The sequence below is a fragment of the Vicugna pacos genome, chromosome 27 (genome assembly GCF_048564905.1).
Source record: "Vicugna pacos chromosome 27, VicPac4, whole genome shotgun sequence".
Lineage (NCBI taxonomy): Eukaryota > Metazoa > Chordata > Mammalia > Artiodactyla > Camelidae > Vicugna > Vicugna pacos.
In genome coordinates this window covers 12952958-12973404 of record NC_133013.1, presented here as the reverse complement: position 1 = coordinate 12973404, position 20447 = coordinate 12952958, and the positions used below count along the sequence as shown (strand labels likewise).

Below are 20447 nucleotides of genomic sequence, written 5' to 3'. Positions count from 1 at the left end.
AAGTACGAAAAGAAACATTTCCAAGCCTGGATGGGAGAACTAGCCTTGGAACAGCAAGAGGGCAAGATGAGACAATGTGTGTTAAAAGTCTGCCTATTAGTCAAAATGTACTGCCTCAAGCCACAGCAGAATTTGGCTAAATCGTGCAAACAGCAATGCATTTGGAAGGCTTTGCGGCATCCATCAAACTTCACAGGGAGACTAGAGAAAAGGGCTGAACCAAAGTAGACAAGGTTTTAACAAGACGTGGACCACTGCTGCCACCGACACTGAAACTGAGAGCACGGGTCTCATCCTGTGTACTGTCAGCTCAAACCCGTGAAACCTCCCGCTGTCCTCCGAAGATTCAAGAGCCTGGCGCCGTGTGCCCTATCGGCTCATCCTTCATCACCTGCCCACCCTCGCACTGCCAGGCTTCCAAGCCTAGGCATAGCTGATGTCCTGCCAGGACACCCAGCGCAGAAATTCCCCCCAAAAGTGAGGCTCTTTCAATCAGGAGTAGCCAAAACAAGAGACACATTTCCACCACATCCCACCTTACCATTTCCCAGAACGGCACTTCAAAAACAAAAGCAAAACAAAACATACGCTGTAAAAGTCTTCTACCTAACTTGGAAACAATTCACCCTTGAACAGCTGAACGTATTCTGCTCCCCAAACCAAGCCAATAAAATCTCTCCCCTTCGTTCAAGCTTCAGTCCCAAGGCCCCTGACTGACATCTCTTCCCTTTTTTTAGTGTTATAGCAATTTTATCCTGATATATTGCAAACCACAAAATAATTACAGAGTCAGACATCACCAGTGTATGTGAGATCTTGGTGGAAAGAGACAAAAAAAAAAAAAAAATAAGGAAGTTAGTTAAAATACTTACATGACCGAATGAGGAAGGAAATTCTGGGTAACGGTTCTAGTCATTTTCTCTGCAGCAGGTCTGGACAGCAGGGCACACTGATGGTAGTACCTGCACCACAGCCCACTCCATGTCTACCTTGTCTTCTGCTGCACTTAAGTAGTTCGGGGGGTGCTTAATCATTGGGGTGACCCCAAATGTCACACGAGAGTATTTTGGCTCCTGGTGCTCCTAAGTGTATGGGGTAAAACAGCAGTCCTTCAACACTCTCTCAGTAACTTTCTTTTAAAAAAAAAAATACTTGTTATATTTTGGATAAGAACAGAGACTACATGATAGTAAATCAACCCTACTGTGTAATTATAAAACAATGCCTTTCACCGCATTGTAAGATTTTAATTATCAGCCAGCCTGTTCCTGATTTACTCATGGCGGCTTCTGTAATACAAAATAATGAGAGAGACGGATGTGTCCCCACCAGGTAATTTAAATCTCCACTCAAATTCTACACAAGTGGCCCTAATGGTTTTGTTATCAGCATCAATATTTTTTAACAAAAGAAGGCTTAAGCACAAATCAAAATAACTCCATAGTCTTAAACCAAACTCCAGCTTTACCTGTGTAAATAATGAATAATATTTGCCTCTCTGTGATTCAACCATTTTCTATTCAGTGTAGAACAAGAAATATTTCACACTTGAAATTCTTATGCCATGTGCAATGGTTATGGACTAAATCGTGCCTCTCCATTCAGATGTGAATGTATTTGGAGATAGGGCCTTTTAAAGACTGATTAATCAAAAATAGGGCAATTATCTGACTGATGTCCTTATAAGAAGAGGAAATTTAAACACCAAAAGAGACGCCAGGGATTCGCCAACACAGTGAGTAGGCGCCTAGCCATCTATGAACCAGGGAGAGAAGCCTTGGAAAATATCAAACCTGTTGATACCTTGGTCTTAGATTTCTAGCATCCAGAAATATGAGAAAATAAATTTCATTTGTTTAAGCCACCCCATCTATGGTATTTTGCTATGGCCACCCTTAGCAAGCGCATAGAGAAACCAATTCAAAGAAACTAACAAAATCACTAGTAAAGAAAAAAAATCTGTGAATTACCATCTACATTCATTGATGTTTTAAATATTTTTCACATATCACCAGTGTATGCATTTTATAATTCCTAGTAAAGAAAGCGTACTTGGAAAGTCCAAAGGCAAATCAATTTTAAAATGTTTCCGGGGCACTGGGGCAGGCGGTTAGGATCATCATCTTCAAAGTCCCCCAACTTGCTTGATTAGAAAGCCAGATGCCTGCTGGTTGTATTATTGTGAACTTAATTTAAGTGATCTGGGTTGTTTTTCTTTCAGCAAAAGCTTTATTTGTTTAAAGGCGTTAGATTTGACTTCCACATTTAACTGACCATTTACTGAACACATGCATTAAGTGTTTTAGGTCAACTGCCCCCAAAGAAGACTCCAAGTCAGGGAGCATTGAACAGGAGATTTATGAATGAAGCTATCCCAAGGGAAAACTTGTGAGAAAGTGATGGAAACAGGAAAAGGAAGAGAGGGGAACCAAAGAAGAGCATGGCATAAGGGTTTCTGGTAAAGGTTTACGGAGAAATGGCTCAGTTTATCCCAAGGGAGATGTCCGGGTTGTTATTTGCCACTCAGCACTGGCATAGAGCTTTTAAAATCCCAAATCCATTGGTCATTGGCTTAGAGACAATGAAATTCCCAGAGGCTGCCAAGAATGGTCCATTTGAAACAGAGTTACAGAAAAGAAAAGGGAAAAAAAAAACAGAGCTACAAGTGCTGACTATTGGGAGCAAAAGTTCCTTAAAGTCCTGGGGCCCGAAAAGAAAATTAAAGGGACCAAGGAGACCTGGTGGGAGTACCAGTATTACACACTATGGTAACTCACTTTATTATTCTGTTATTTCAGCTTATCTGAGGTCTGGGCCGTATCCTGGAAGGCCTCCATAACTTCTGGAGCTGGCATAGCTCTAAGACCCTCTGCATCAGTAAGATTTTGATTAAGCCTAGACACTCCTGGCATTGCTACCATGCCCCCTTCTATTCCGGGAATCCCTTCAGAAAAAAATCACCAGGCATTCCCCCAAGAAAGCCACCTGGAGTGAGCTAACTGGGCTGCAATTATAAATGGGATTGTTTTCTTAATTTCTCTTTCTGAGAGTGTATTGCTAGTATACAGAAATACAAGATTTTTGCATATTGATTTTGTATCCTCCAAATTTACTCAATTCATTTACTAGTCCTAAGAGTTTTTTGGCAGAGTCTTTAGGGTTTTCTATATATGATAGCATGCCGTCTGCAAATAGTTACAGTTTCACTTCTCCCTTTCTGATTTGGATGTCTTTTATTTGGTTTTCTTGCCTAATTGCTCTGGCTAAGGCTTCCAGTACTATGTTTAAAGCTATGTCGAATAAACGCAGTGAAAGGGGGCGTCCTCCTCTATTCCTGATCTTAGAGGAAAAGCTTTCAGCTTTTCATCTCTGAGTGTGGTGTTAGCTGTGGGCTTGTCATATGTGGCCTTTATTATGCTGAGATACAAAAAATGTCATTTTTTTTTCTCCCAGTGGGCCCTCTCAGATTCTTCTCAAACCTCCTTAACCCTTTCCATCCTCCCTCTGAGCTCATTCTCTCATGACATTCTTCCTGCCTTTTCTCTGATGTTTTACATTTTTCTGGGCTCTGGGTTGAATTTTTTTCAGCATTGTGCTAGCACCCTTCATGTAATCCAGTTTACAAGCAGGAACAAAATCATGGGGCTGCCTTTTCTGTGTCTCAGGAGAATGTGTGCTTTCTCCTGTCACTTTAGGCTAAGCTGAATTAAGATATGTTTTGATCTCTCTTTCACACCCTTGGATGGGAGCATTCAGCCTTTGCAGACTGAAGAAGCCACTCACTCTCTTGGCCTAAACATTGACTGTTTGAAGTCTGGCTTAGTACTGGATGGCAGAAGTCGTTACATGAGAAATGTGAATCATGTGCTGATATAACTTATCTGTGCCTTCAGGGCCTGCTGGGGCCTCACCTTTGTGTACTTCCTTCCACAGGGTGATGTTTCCTTAGTGAAACAGATACACAGATCATAATAAGTAACTCAGGGCCTATGAGCACCTGGATTTACACAACCAGGAGTTCAAATTTTATCAAGGCCCAGTAGTAAACCGAAAGCTCTTTCTATAAAGGAGCATAACTTCTTGCTGAAGAACAGCTCTACTAAAACCCCAGTGGTCGGAGAGATTCTCCTATTGGGGTTATCACAGTCTCATACCATGCCTTGATCTACCTCCAGAATTTTAAGTACTGTCCCCTGGTTCTACTTAAACTGCCACGTGAACTGTCTGGGGAAGCTTCCTTTGTTCTGGGCCCCATTCGGACTGGGACGCTTCACTAGTTTCCTACAGCTCTGGTGACAAGTTACTGCAAAGTTGGTGGTTTAAAACAACAGGAATTTACTCTCTCACAGTTCCGGAGACTAGAGTCAAACATCGAAGTGTCAGCAGGGTTGGTTTCAGCTGGAGGCTCTGAGGCAGAATCCACGCCACGCCTCTCTCCTCGCTTCTGGTGGTCACAGCAACCCTTGGCATTCCTTGCTTGACGGACATAACCACCGCAGTGTCTGCCTCTGCCTTCACACTGCCTTCCCCTCTGTGTCTGCTTATGTCTCCCGCTTTTCTTATAAGGACACTGTCTTTGGATTTAGGGCATGCCCTAAATCCAGGATGATCTCATCTCAAGATCCTTGACTTAATTACCTCTGCAAAGACCTTTCTTCAAATAAGGTCACATTCACAGGTCCAGGGTTTAGCACATGGTTATGTATTTCAACCCACTACAGAAATCTTTATGATTAGTCAGTAATCAGCTTTAAATATCCATCCAAATATAGTATATATTCTTAATAATACAGAGTGCAGGGTAGAATCACTCGTCCTTTACTTTGGAAAAAAATATTCCAGTATATCTCTGACCATGAAGTGGGGGCCTATTATATTTTCGCAGGGTTGATCGCCCACTCCATGGCACACATGAATTTTATTAAGCCAGAGAACTTCCTTCCCTTAAGATTCTAGGAGGTCATGTCACCAATATGTGTGATATGTATAATTTCTTATGGGTAGGTAAGATGGTCTTGTCTCTGTCTATTTAAACTGTGTCAAGGGCCAAACAGCCGAAAGCATCCTGACATAAGATGGCGATGACACACTGCTGGGTATCTGGCTAGGTAAAACACACTGCTTTCCAGTGGATCAACTGGAGGACTTTCATTGATAGGACCCTTGAAAAAGATCACAACCACATAGTATCCTGTCATCTGCTGATGGGCATTTAGTTGCTTCCACGTCCTGGCTGTTGTCAGTAGTGCTGCTATGAACATTGGGGAGCACGTGTCTTTTCGAATGAAGAGGTTTCTCCAGATATATGCCCAGGGGCGGGATCGCTGGGTCATATGGTAAGTCTATTTTTAGTTTCTTCAGGTATCTCCGTATTGTAAATGTTTCTCCACCTTCTTCATTTGTCTGCTCTGGTGGTTCCAGGCTCTGACCTGGGCAGGGATTCCCTTTGGTTTTCCCAAGGAACACGCCACCAGTCCCACCCCACCGCCTCTCACCCTGACATTTATAATAGCTTCCTTGGGGATTTAGTTCCAGTTTTGTCTGAATCCAGTTTTGTCTCCCCACTCCTGTACCCTCCACCCTACCCCGCCCCCAATCCTACGGCCATTCTGTAGCGAGATGTGTCCCATTCTGTAGTCAGTGCAATGATTTTTTTAAAATAATTTCTAAAAACTTTAAAATTCAAATGGTGCACCTGACACTCACACAGCCCCAGGAAAACATTGCCCTCCATGTATTTTACAGAGCCTGTGTGATCAGGGCCAGGCCAGTCTCTTCTCATGTACCCCCTCCACTCCACCCCATGCTCTCTTCCTCTCCAATTGCCCCGGGATTTCTTTTAGTTCTTTGAACTTTCTCTCTCTCGTCTCTCCCCACCATGTCTCTCCCTCTTTCTTTCATTTTCTCTCAATTTCTCTCTCTCTTCTTTTCTTGTCTCTATCCTCTCTCGGTTCCCTATTTTCACAAAATGTTTCCCTTTTCCCAGCCTACTTTCCTCCCTCTTTCCTCTCCCTTTACTTATATAAATATTAACCATCTTTCAGTTTTGAACATAAATGCAGTGATCTCTGGGATGCTTCCTGGATTCACCAAGACGGGGTTAGTTTCCCCGGTTGTTGAGTCCCGTAAAAGGAGGCAGCCTCATTGCCAGTCAAATCATTTATACAATGACATAGTCTCTAAATCAGGCAGATTCCCAAAGAGTGCCACCTTTGATTTCCACTACAGCTCTATGAAGTGCTTGGTTTTATTATCATCTGGAAGATGAGGACACTCAGGTCTAAGAACTTAGCCACTGGTCCAAGGTCACATGGGTTGCACCAGGAGGTGCCGGTTTTCTCCCTCTAAGTACAATGAACATCTGCCTAGTATTTGCAGCCCCGGTATTTTGAGACCTTCCTGACAGTAGGAAAATCACAGTGCTGTTAGTTTTGGTAATTCCTCATGTATTATCCGAAAAGCCCAGCCTGGAGCTGACGGAAGCTACTAAGAAAAGAGTCCATTAGTGGTCTGTTTGGGATTGTTTTTCCTCTGGCTCACCTCAGTCCCTGAAAATGCTCTCTTATTTATCCATCATTGTTCTCTGGGATTTGCTCTAACATGGGACAATAATAATTAGTTCAACAATGACAATTCTTATACTTCACTTTTATCTCCTGAGATGTCCAGGCACCTTGTCAACACTCAACGTGTAGCTTTGTCTGAAGATGGGGCCAACTTTGGGAGGAAGAGGAGAATCCTTGTATGGGAGCAGATGTAGGCAAGGAAAATTGTGATGTGGTTCCTGTCCTTGTATGTACATAATATGTGGGTTAACAGAATGTACTTGTCATTTATAACTTTATGCTGACAAATATAAGCTTAGCCAGATAATTTTTAAGGGAAAGGGGATGATTCTTACCACATTTGGTGCATTCTACGTCTCTGAACTTGATTGCAAATTAAAAATAGAACCTACCTAATAGTCCACGCTAACCAACCTTCCTGATTCCTCTTGGAATGAGGGGTTTCATGGGAGGCAGAAATTTCAGTGCTAAACCTGGGCCAGTCCTGAGCAAAACAGGATGAGCTGGTCACCCTACCTAATATAAACACTCATCATGCCCCAAGGCTTGGCAAACTACCTGCTGCCTATTTTTATAAATAAAGTTTTATTGGAACACAGTCATGCCCACAGTCATTCATTCACACATTGTCTGTGGTTGATTTCACACTGTGCCAGAAGACTGGAGTGGTTGTGAGAGACACCGGATAGCTTGGAAAGCTGAACAAATTTACAGAAACAATTTGCCAATCCCTGCTCTACATTACCACCTGGAGGAGATCTTGAAAAGGAACTGTGCAAAGATGGCTAAAGGATTCATCAGGATGACCACACCCACATTCTGAACCAAGAACCATACATACTTCACTATATGACTGACTACCATCACGTGGCTTTGCAGGCACACCTCAGAGATGCTGTGAGTTCTGCTCCAAACCACAGCAATAAAGCAAATATCCCAATAAAGTGAGTCACACACATTTTTTGGTTTCCCAGGGCATATAAAAGTTATGTTTACCCTGTAGTCTATTAAACGTGCAGTAGCATTATGCCTCTGAAACAACATATATGCCTTAATTAAAAGTATTTTATGGCTAAAAATGCTAACCGCCACGTGAGCCTTCAGCTAGCTATAATCTTTTTGTAACAGTAACATCAAAGATCGCTGATCACAGATCATCAGAACAAATATAAAAATAATGTACATGTTTGAAATATTATGAGTTACCAAATGTGATACAGGGACATGAAATGAGCAAAAGCTGTTGGAAAAATGGCACCAATAGACTTGTTTGACCCAGGTGGCCACAAACCTTTAATTTGAAAAAAAAATGCAATATCTGTTAAGCACAATAAAACAAGGTGTGCCTGCCCATGATGAAGGTCTGACACAGGTATTCAGTGACTCCTTAATAGGAAGGTAATAACTCTTAACCAGAAAGACCAAGAGAAGAGTTGCTATCTTATTCTGTCTAAAATTCTCTCTTTTGTCTAAGCTCTCTTTGCCCTGGGATTCAGCTCCCTCAAACCAGGATAGTTTGTAGAACAGCAGACTCTCTCAATTTTCAAAGTTTTAAGTCTCAAGCTCTTAACCAACATATTTCTGAGGATGGCTGCTTCTCCCCACAGCTGTTCTTGCTCTGAGACCAGCCACCTGCTTTGTATGTCACAATGGACTCGAGAATCAGAAAATCCTCAGTTAGAAATGTAGCTTTGCTGCAGCCCACAGTGGGTTCGACCCCTTTGGATTCAATTTTCTCCTCTGTTCAATGCAGACACTAGCAGAGGTGATAACCTACCTCGTACGTTACTATGATGAGCTAAAGAAATCAGTGTATCCAAAGTACTAAGCATCAGGATGCACTTTGATTCAATACACTTAACCTGCTGTTATTAACAGCATTGTTAATAACTCTTTGACTCGTTACTTGGCCGATTGTCCTAGACTTTCACTGCTGGGTGTCTGTATTTGCCAGGGTTTTCCAGAGAAAGAGACTCCACAGGAGATATATATATAGATATGTGTGTGTGCATATAACTTTATGTACATATACAATTTTATGTGTATATATTTAATGTATATAAAATATATATCATTTTATATATATATAATATGATTTATTAGAAGGAATTTGCCCACATGCTTATGAAGACTGAGAAGTCCCATGATCTGTCATCTACAAGCTGAAGACCCAGGAAAGCAGCGGTGTAGTTCAAGGGCCTGAGAGCTGACGGTGCAGATTGCAGTTAGGGTTTGAAGACCCTGAGAAGCAGGAGTTCAGAGGGCAGGAGAAGACCGACAGCCCGGCTCAGCAGTCGGGCAGTGAACGAGTTCAAACTTCCTCTGTCTTCAGGTTCCACTCAGGACCTCGTCGCGTTGAATGACACTCTCCCACGCTGGGGAAGGCAGTCTGCTTTTCTCAGGTCACCAAAGCAAGTGCTAATCTCTTCTGGAAACACACTTACAGACACAGCCATGTCAGGAGATACCTGGGCATCCCCTGACTGATTAAGCTGACATATAAAATTAGCCATCACAGTGTCTGCACTGAAACAGGTGACCGACTAGGCAGAAAAATGAACATAGTGACAATCCCTGCCCTCAAGGTCTTTCCAAGTAGCAGTTGCTCAGAGATGGTTGAACTTAACATCTCAGGCCCCGCTCCGTGGGCTGTATTCATACACGGTCCTGTGAGTCCCCCCACTTCATCTGTCTCAACTACTCGGCAAGAAAGGCAGAACTGGCCACTTTACTGTGACTTCACCTGAGCACTCGGGGTGGTAAGTCACCACCTCACATCCCATGGTCCGTTAAAGCATCCAAACAGTCTCATTTTCTCCAAGTCCAGTGCTTTCTGAGCTGTAATTTACTGCCTCCTGTGTCTTTTGTGATACTCTCTAGTGCAGCCATTAAACAAAAAGCATTGTGCGGTTTTAAATACTGAGATGTTTCAACAAATGTCCTCCTTACTAAGGACAAAATGATGTATTCCCAAAAGGAGAACGATGAAATCAGATTTTTTTCCCCCTCTCTATGCTTTTATAGGTGATGCAATCAAGACCAAACTTGCTGTCTGCTAGATCATTAAGACTCTGGCGTTGTTCTCTCGGACCCTCTGAAACCTCATAAAGATTAGAGGACATTTGAAGAGAAGCCCAAATCTCAGAGCACGGGGATGGGGAGGCCCTTAGGAACTCTGCCCCAGATATGGACTTTATTAATAGAACGTTAAGAAGAATATGTCACTGACAAAGTAGCTTTTCTTTCTTCAGATGCCTCTTGTGAAACCTATTTTGACCCAGAAAGTTTATTTTGGGTGATCAGAGAATTCTGGAATTGAAGGGGACTTCAGAGGTAAAGGGGAACAACCCTCACTTTGTTGTCGGTGGTACCCGAGGCTCAGGGTGCTACGTGACATGCCCAACATCACAGCACAAGGAAATAGTTCATTGATGGGACTTAGATCTCTTCCTAGTGCAGCGCCCCCTCCTCTGTGAGCCTTTCCCCATATGTGCCTTGTTATATTTTCATACTAGCTACAAATGACTTTCCAAGTGAGAGAAAGCTATTCCTCATAGAGCTATGAGGCTGGGGCATTAAGTACATGTCAAACACGCCGTGCAGAAGGCAGCTCAGCCTTAAGCCCATCTCCCTGTCCTGCCAAGTCCTGGCCCTGTTAAAGACCTGCGTTCCAGCTTCCATTCTGGCCCTCTTATTTTTCTCCTCGGCTCTTTGACTTGGTTTCTTTCACTGTTAAATGGGCTTGATGAGGTTTGCCTTTATCTGCACTCAGGAAATTATTTACTACAATACAGGGGCACTTGTGGGAAAGGGTCTGTGGCATATTGTCGTGATTACCTGGTGAAGGAACCAAGGCCAGCAAGGGAACGCAAAAGCACATTCTCTGCTGCCAACAAGCAGCGCTAAGAGAAGCAAATGGCCTGCGGTGCAATTCTGTCAATAAGCCGGAGGCACACAGACCAGCGGGAATCCCAGAAGTGAGTCTGTGAGCACTGGAGACAGAGCTAAGGAAAGGAAAGAGAGAAATGAGCTCTGTATAGAGCTGAGCTGCTCCCTGTGCGTTGTGATCAGGGCGCAGACCTCCAGCCAGATGAACCTGGGTTGAAATCCAGACCCCAGTCCTTGTGAATTTCTGATGTTGGTCACATCCCATAACCTCTTCGAGCCTTAGTTTATGTTCAGCGAAAAGAGAAATCATAATGATGCGTAGTTTGCTGAGTTATGGTGGAGGTTGTAAACAGTGTCTGGCATCGGGTGTGAAAATTTCAGATGTATTAGCTGTTGTTGTGGTTACTATTATTATCATCATCATCATCATCATCATCATCATCATCATCATCATCATCATCATCATCATCATCATCACCACTAACACTTTCATCATCATCATCTTGGCTTAAGGTATCCTGGTTTATCCCACCTGGAAAGGATCAACTAGATGAACAAGTTGAGTTCATCTCAACTAGTTATATAAGCAAACTACTTATATTTTACTGTATGTGTGTTTGTGGACATAGTTACACAATCTTTTATCCGAAATCACAGGTCATGTAGGCTTTGGAATGCAGAATTCGGAATTTGGGGGTTTTAGGTAAGTTACACGGTGCACACAGCAAATGCTACGTAACAGTCCCAGCAAGTTCCAGAGGAGCACCTCGTAATCACTCATTTTCTCGTCGGGGGTTCCCAGGACCACTTCCAGGACTGGCGCTGGACGAGCAAGCCTCGCAAGGCCCAGCGCGGGGTCGTGTTCACGGCTATGATCTATCACCACGCAAGGGCGCAAAGCAAAGTCAGCGAAGAGAAAGGGCTCGAGAGGCGAAGTCCCGAGGAAACCGGCGCAAGCCCCCAGGAGCCTTCTCCCCAGGGGGTCGCGGGGATGCGCTTCCCTCCTCCAGCTGCAAACCGGGACGCACACGTGAAGCGCTGCCCGCCCGGCGCAGGAGCTCAGTGGAGACTCAGTGCCCAGGGTGTTTACTGGGGACTCGACACGTAAACACGCTCTGCCTAGCACAGACCGACATTCAAGGCTCCCAGAAGGAAAAAAAAAGAAGATGAAGACAGGTTTTCGGCATCAACGATGTGGTTTCTGTCAACCGCTGAGCACAGGGGAGCCCCTCGTACGTTGCGGAACGAGGCAAACCTCCTGAATCCTCGTTCCCGGCGGCCGGTCAGGGGCCGACCTTGCAGTCAGGCCTTTCTCAGGATAGCGGTCTCCGGCCCGATGTGTTCATTCTCTGCACACAATTTTCCGTGGGAAAGTGTATAAATAATTACAATAACAGTAATAAAGGTGATGACTGACGGCATGTCATTTCCGGTCAGGCTTTGCCACCAAATCAACTCAGATTAGGTCAGATGTTGCTGTAAAATTTATCGTGAAAATCTGATTTTTGGAGCTTCTTGGATTTTGTTATTGTAGGTAAGGGATTACTGTTCTATTTTTTCTTTCTTTCTTTCTTTCTTTCTTCCTTTCTTTCTTTCTTTCTTTCTTTCTTTCTTTCTTTCTTTCTTTCTTTCTTTCTTTCTTTCTTTCTTTCTTTCTTTCTTTCTTTCTTTCTTTCTTCCTCCCTCCCTCCCTCCCTTCCTTCCTTCCTTCCTTCCTTCCTTCCTTCCTTCCTTCCTTCCTTCCTTTTATTCTCTCTTTCCCTTTCTTTCCTTTTTCTTATGCGGGGAGGTAATTAGGTTTATTTATTTATTTATGTTAATAGAGGTACTGGGGATTGAACCCAGGATATCTTTCATGCTAAACACACACTGAGCTATACCTTCCCTCCCTTCCTTCCTTTCTTTCTCTTTTTCTTTCTTTCTTTCTCTCTTTCTTTCTTTCTACCTTTACCTTTGCTCAGTTTGATTACTAAGGAAACATATATAACGAAAGCACAAAAGGCAGGAGATGGGAAATGGGAGTGTGCTAGTGTAGACTTCACCGCGTACAGAGTGCTGCGACATCACTTGCAGGTAGACAGTGATGAGTTCAAGACAAACCCTAAAGCAATGACTGAAATAACAAAACAAATAGTACAGCTAATGAGCCAAAAGGAGACAAAATTGAATCACAAAAATATATTCAATTAATCCTGGAGAAGATAGAAAGAGAGAGAAAGGAAACAGCAAACAGATGGGACAAATAGAAAACAAATAACAAGATAATAGATTTAAGTTTAATCATATCAATAACCACAGTAAATGTAAGCAGCTCAAATATGCCAATTAAAAAGCAAAATTTTGGGGGTGGATAGCTCAGTGGCAGAGTACCTGCCTAGTGTGCACAAGGTCCTGGGTTCAATCCCCAGCATCTCCTCTAAAAATAAATAAACAAACCTAATTACCTCCCCAGCAAAAAAAAATATTATCAAAAAACAAAATGTTGGATTGGATAACAAAACAAGATCCAGCTATACGCTGCTTAGGGAGAAATGAACTTTATAAAGGATGTAAATATATTAAAAAAATAAAGTAGTGGAAAAGATAAACTACTCATGTACTTTAAAAAATGGGTATATTAATTTCCCACAAAGTAAATTTGAAAGAATATTAGTAACAGTAAATGATGATAAAAATGTCAATCAAGAGGACAACATGATACAAAATGTTTATGTATCTAAGCTTTAGAATTCACCAGGTAAAGTCTACTGAAATTGCAGAAGAAAGAGACAAATTAAAAACAACATAGTCAGAGATTTCTATACCCCTCCCTCAACAATTGATAGAATAAGCAGACGCAAAATCAACAAGGATGTAGGAAAGTTGAACACAATTATCCACAAACCTGACTTATTTTACACGTGGAGAACAATCCGCTTCAAAACATTAGAACACACACTCTGTTCAACAATGCACAGAACATTTATAAAAAATATAATTGGGGCCAGAAAACAAGTCTCAATAAATTAAAAAGGATTCAAATCATGTGAAGTAGGTTTTATTATAAATTTAAATCTAAATTAGAATTCAAACAGAAGGGTCTCTTGAACACACCTAAAATATGGAAACTAAATATCACACATCTAAGTAATCCGTGTGTCAAAGAAGCAATCAAAAAGAGAATTAGGAAACATATTAAATGGAAAAAGAAAATGAAAACACAGCATAGTAGAATTTGTTGAATGTCATGAAATACATTAGGGTGATATTTATGGTACTAAATGGTTCTATTAAATAGAAAAATTTCTCAAGTCAAAGACTTAATGTTTCTTCCTTAAGAATCTGGAAAAAAGGAGGAGGGCAAAACCCAAAGTAAATAAAATAAAAAACAAATTATAAAGATCAAAATAGAATTCAATGAAATAGAAAAGAGAAAAATAATAAGAGAAAATAAACAAAACTAAAATTATTTGAGAAGATCAATAATACGTAACATTGACAAGCCAGTCAGATCTGACATGAACAAAAAGTCAAATTACTAGTGGGTCAGATTTTATCACAACTGATTCTACAGATATTTGTGCATATCAAGGAAATTTTATAAATAGCTCTATGCCAATCAATTCAACAATATGAATTAATTAGAAAAATTTCTTGAAAGTCACAAACTAGTAAACCTCATGCAAGAAGAAATAGATCATCTGGTTCTATTAAAAAATTGAGTTTTTAGTTATAAGCTTTCCTTCAAAGGAAACGCGAAGCCCAGATGGCATCACTGGGGAATTCTAGCAAATGTTTAAGGAGGAAACAACACACAAATGTATACAAACTGTCTGTAGGAGGCAGAATTTCAAGGCGGCCTCACAAATTCCCAGCCCCTAGTGTACATACACCTGCTCCCAGTTATTCAATCAAACAATAATCCAGGCGTTACTGGGAAGGAGTATAATTAAGGTCCCAAATCAGTTGACTTTAAGGTGGGGAGATTATCTGGGTAGGACTTCAGGAGTAGAGTGTTTTCTCTGGCAGGTCACAGAGGAAGAAATCAGGGACTTGAAACACAAACTGGATCTGATGCTCTGTTGCTGGCTTGAAGGTAGAGGGGGCGCATCTGGCAAGGAGTATGGGGATACCAGGAGATGAGAGTGGCCCATTTTACGGCTAGTGAAGAAAGAGAGACATCAGTGCTACGAGTGCAAGGAACTGAGTCCTATTAACAAGAAAAAGCACAGAAGTGGAGTTTTTCCCCAAGGGTCCCGCGAGATTCCAATCCAGCCAGTATCTTGCTTTCAGCCTCCCGATATGCTGAACAGAGTATCCTGCCAGGCCATGATGGAATGCTGAGCTAATAAACTGGGTTGTTTTAAGCCACTAAGCATGCAGTTATTTTTTATGCAGCAATAGAAAACTAATAGTTCCCAACTCATTCTATGAGACCAGCATCACACTGACAGTAAAACCAAAAAAAAAAAGCATTACAAGAAAAGAAGGTAATTGATTAATATCCTTCATGCTCAGTGATGCAAAAATTCTAAATAGAAGGTAGCAAATTGAATCTAACAATACACAAAAAGAATAATCTACCATGACCAAGAGGGTTTATCCAGGTATGCACGATTGATCTAACATACAAACACCAGTGAACATAGATATAGCCATGCTAACCAATTAAAGCAGTAAAAACAAAATAATCTCAATAGATGCAGAAAAAGCACTTGGAAAAATTCAAAATCCATTCTTGGCTTAAGAAACCTTCAGCAAACAAGGAACAGAAGGGAGATTCTTCGCCCTGATACCCCATAGCTAACCACACACTTCATGGTGAAACACTGAAGGCTGGTTCCTGGGAAAAGGCAAAGTTGTCTGATCTGACAGTTTATCTTCAGCAAGGAACAGGTGGCTCTTTCCAGGGCAATCAGACCAGAAGAGAAATAAAATCTACCCGATTTGAAAAGAAAAAAAAAAATCCAAATGTTTTTAATTCCCGGGTGACATGATCATTTATGTGGAAAATTTAATTGACTGTATATATACATGCCAGCAACAAACGATCAGAAATTAAAATTAAAAAAAAACAATAGCAGCTACAGTTATTTTTAAATGAAATATTTAGGGCTAAGTCTAACCAAAGATGTATGAGATCTGAATTGTAAAAGCCAAAAAACATTGCTGAGAGAAATCAAAGGAGAAATTTTAAAAAATGGGGGTATATTTCTTCTTGATGTGTTGGAAGACTCAATACTTTTAAGCTGTTGCTCTCCCCAAATTGGTCTACAGATTTAACACAATTCCAATCAAAATCTCAGCAGACTTTTTTACGAATATGGACATGCTGATTCTAAAGCTTACATGCAAATGCAAAGAATCTAGGCACCTATAACAGCTTTGGAAAAGAAAAACAAATTTAGAGCACTATTACCACCTGATTTTAAAACTCATTATAAGCTCCAGGAATCAAGACTGTGGTATTAGTGTCAAGACAAATAAATAAATCAATGGAGCAGAACAGAGTCCAGAAATAGATACAAGGACACATATATGCACCATTGATTTTTGACAAAGCTGTAAAAGCAATGAAGTGGAGAAAGGAAAATCTGAAAAAACTGGATATACATATGCAAAACAAAAGCAAAAAAGAACTTTGATCCTTAACACATACTAAACAAGACAAAACTGATCAGGGATCTCAATGTAAAACCTAAAACTATGAAATCATAAGAAGAAAACATAGGAGAAAGTCTTTGCGACCTAGGATTGGGCAAATAGGTCTATATTTTGGAGACAACATCAAAGCATGATTAAGAGCAAATGATTTTTTTACATAGACTTCATCAAAATTTTTAAATGTCTGCTCTTCAAGTAACACTGGGTGAATAACATAAGAACAAAATTTGGGTAAATACAAATACAAGCCACAGACTGGGAGAATATTTGTAAAGCTTAGATCTGATAAAAGAACTGGATCCAGAATACATAAAGAATTCTCAAAACTCAACAATAGGAAACAACACAATTTTTTAAATGGGCAAAAACTTCTCACTTTTTCATAGTAGATATATGAATGGCCAATTAGTATATGCAAACGTGCTCAACATCAGAAGTCATTAGGACTCTGCAAATTAAAACCACTGCATACCTATTAGAATGGCTAAAATTTAAAACCGTACCTATTGCTGGCAAGTAGGAGGAGAAAGTGGAACTTCATATATGGTCATTGGGGATGTAAAATGGTACATCCGCTTTGAAAAATGGTTGGCAATTTCTTTAAAAATTAAGCATATATGTATCATATGATCCATTCATTCTATTCCTATATATTTGCTCCAGAGGGAAGAAAGCGTATGTTCTTTCAAACACTTACACACAAATGTTCAAGCAGCTTTATTTGTAACTGCTGTAAATTGGAAGGAACTCAAATGTCCACCACCAGGTGGATGGACAAAGAAATTACAGTATATCCATAACCATGGAAACAACTCAGCAATAATAAGTTAGCTATTGGGTTACACTTCAACTGGATGAAACTTGAAGTAATTATCTTGAGTGAAAGAAGCCAGATAAAAATTCTGTATGACTCCATTTACCTAAACTCTACGGAATGTAAATTAATCTATAGTTATAGAGAGCAAGGAAGAGTTTGCCAAGGGCACATGGAAACTTGTGGGTGATGGATATGTTCACTGTCTTGATGGCAGTGATGGTTTATGGATGTGTAAACAAGTCAAAACGTATTAAATTGTGCACCTTAATATGTATGCTTTATTATAGGTCAACTGTACCTCAATTTTTAAAGAGTTACAACAAATACTAGTGTAGGATGCATGTCTAATAATGAGATATTTAATACCCTTGAACTCAATGAAATTGATTTTAAAGTTTACAACGTCCTGTGAAACAGTGCTTTGACAGTGCCTTCTAAATCAGGCTCTCTAACTGAGATGGAGTTTAACCAGTGAGTAGGTTCACAAAACACTTTTTATTTTTAAGATTTAGTTAAATAGTTCCAGCTGTACACGTCCTTCTACTTTCCAATTAACAGAGCAAACACAACAAAAGCCCATCTGTAGATACCCCTGGGATTAATGTCCCTTAGTGAAGTTGTAATCCCGTCAGCAAATCCTTGTCATTTGCAAATCCTTGGCCCCCTCCCTCCCCTGAGCTTCAGCCTGTGAGAAGCTGGAGTAGGAGACAAGAGTCTCATGCCAAAGTTTATTTATTCAAGTCTATTCCTTTATCATGAGGCATTCAGTCTCCTTTAGTATTTCCCCTAGGAGGAAGTAGGCATAGCCTATTTTAAACCACCCATCAAATAAGCAAATAAAAATATATTTTCACTTTCCTTTGTTCCTTATCCCCTCTCAAACTCACCTAAAAATAAAAGAGCTCTGTTTTATATGAAAAGATCCATGAAAGCAGATTTACTTCCTTAAAATCTGGCCTCTTGATAAAGAAAAGCCACGTATGTGCAGGCTGTACAAGTGAAGGAGAGAAATAAGCCCTAAAAAGAAAGAGATTATTTTTGGTCCATTGTGCAAGTATTTAAGAAAACCCCTTTGCCACATGAACTCATGGAGAAGGGTCTCATGAAAGGAGGGCAACAGAAACTTCTACAAAACCTATCAATGCCCACAGGATAAATCCAAAAGGGCTGGAAGAGGGTACCTCAGACACAACTCCTGGGTCTCCTGAATCTTGCAACTTACCCAGGCCTCTTATGCCATTGCCGTGGGGCGGTACCTTTGCCAGGAAGTGCTTTCACACTTTACAGGGCTCGCTGTAGGAGGGGTGAGGTATGACTTAGCAGAGCTGCTCTGCAGATTACTGGAAGCCGGAGTGCTCCTCCTGCTCTGGCTTGTGCAGGGATAAACCACGCGCCACTTCATAGGGCTGGTGATTTTTCTCGTCCTTTCCTGTTTGGAGAAGGATTTAACAGTCAAACATGTCAGGTTACTGACTCACAGACAATGCAAACTATCAGAGTGCGGAGCGGAGAACCCCACCCACTTCCTAAACTTTATGCTCTCCATGCTAGTGATGAAATACCCAAACAAGATCCAAGTGTATTCTTTAAAATTCTGAGAAATGATGGTAGGATAAAAATAAACACCACCAGCGACATGGTGTGGATAGCACACACCTTGGCTTGTACACCTCCCAATAAGATGTGGCAGCAAAGGCACTTCACCTAGATGGTACTTTTACAAAACAAAAAACGAAAAACTAGACCTCAGTCTAATCAAAAGAAAATCGACAGACCAACCCAGATTGGAGGATTCAGAGAAAAAGATGTATTTCCCCGGAAAACTACGCACTGTCTATAGCAAATCCTTCCGGATTATCTGATTCCAGCCTCTCATGGCCTTTGAAATTTTTTTTATAACTTGATAATCTTTAGATAACTAACAGCAATGCAAAATAATCCTTGTGTAGAGTTACGCAAATTAATTCTGCCCAGTGGACGGACACCTCTCCCCTCCACCTTTGGAAGAGGTGGTTTGGCATCCATCTGCAAATTCATTTCAACACTGCTTTACTCCATTGTTGGAGGAGGTCATTGAGAGGATGTGACCACCACTTGACCCTCTAGCTGGACCTGGGCAATAGGTAGCTCCCACCCCTCCCCTGTTTCTGGAATGTGTGCTCTGCCCACAGTTCCCACTGCAGGAACCACTTTCAAGACGTATCCTTGAGAGAGTAAGGTGCTGTAATAGGGAAATCTAACTCCATATTGGCTCTGTTTCTTTTACTTTAACCTTTGTATTCTGTTGCTTTTGCTACAAGTTAATCACTAAGAGGAATGTTGCCTATAAGCTTAAACTATGCATAATGATCTCACCTCCCGGGTAATAAGCATTAAGTAAAAATACCTTTGTTTAGCTCACAGGGTACATCCTGACCAGACATACCTGTGAATGACTTCAGGAAGGAAGAAAGGAAAAAATGAACACATCTCCCTGAAGGGGCTGATTGGAATCAGGAAATGTTTGAGTTTACTCCCTCCCCTTTTAGTATAAAAGAAGTCTGGATTCTAACTCAGGCAAGATGGTTCTTTGAGACAAGACGGTTCTTTAGTCCACCATCTTCTCAGCCTACTGGCTTTCAGAGTAAAGTCGCTATTGTTGTGCGGCGAGCAGTAGGAGCTTGGGCTGGGTGACACTGCTGAGACCATCTGGATGGTATGCATGGCTGAACCCCAATAAGGCCCCTATATAAACGGTCAAGATTCTGGCAGGCAGGTAAGAAGACAGTATATTGGTTAACAAGCCTCCTTGCTTATTAAACCATCTACCTACCCATCTGGAGTGGTCTGCCTCATTCTTCAGTCTCTCCTTGCCCCCTGTGTACAGGGTCCAGCTTGCAACATCCATACACACTTGTGTTTGTTCAGTTTTCCTCTCCAAACTGGTTGTGACATTTTAGTAGGTCCCCCTCATTAATAAGGGGTTAAATAAAATCTCTGACACATGTTTCATTTTACATCTGTATAATAATCACAGTTTTACCATTTTGGGGGGGAAATTATCCTTTAACAAGGAAGTGCATATTGTTTTTACTCATCTTTGCGTTCCCTCTGCCCATTCTGATTTAAGATGTTTACTAAGTGCTCACCAAATAGAACGGACACCGGATTTTAAAAAGGCAAGGAGGAAATCTTGTGATCTGAGATGAAATTCAACAAACACATGGGGCTGCCTGTTGAAGATCTTAGTAGAGCTGTAAAGAAAGAGGAAAATTCCAGTGTTGAGTCAGCTGTATTATCCTGTGGGAGGGAGCTAGGGCTTTATCCATTAAGACCCAGAACTTAGCCAGTCTTGCTTAGGAGGAAATGTGGCTACTTCGTGGCTAAACAGCCAGAAGCAATCATTGCCATTTAAAGGATGCCAAGACGGCTATAGGCAGGTGGTTTACTATCAGCAACAGTAATCCTTAATGCATAGGATTAGCCAGGAGTCAGAAAGCTTATGCTATCCCCAAAGGTCTATTTGAAATATTATCTAAAGGTAATGTTTAAGA

At 41.1% G+C, this 20447-nt stretch overlaps 1 long non-coding RNA gene across 5 annotated transcripts in view; it reads right to left on the bottom strand.

Annotated features, from left to right (window-relative positions):
- LOC140689828 (uncharacterized) overlaps positions 1-20447 on the bottom strand; it is a 46680-nt gene that overhangs the window by 23392 nt on the left and 2841 nt on the right. For 4 of the 5 annotated variants that reach the window (XR_012064963.1, XR_012064961.1, XR_012064960.1 and 1 more), the window contains 3 exons: positions 20043-20147; positions 18137-18343; positions 873-1082 (listed from right to left, as the gene is read on the bottom strand). This is a non-coding gene — a long non-coding RNA (uncharacterized lncRNA). The remainder of the gene's footprint in view (positions 1-872; positions 1083-18136; positions 18344-20042; positions 20148-20447) is intronic. The other variant, XR_012064962.1, reaches the window with a different exon arrangement.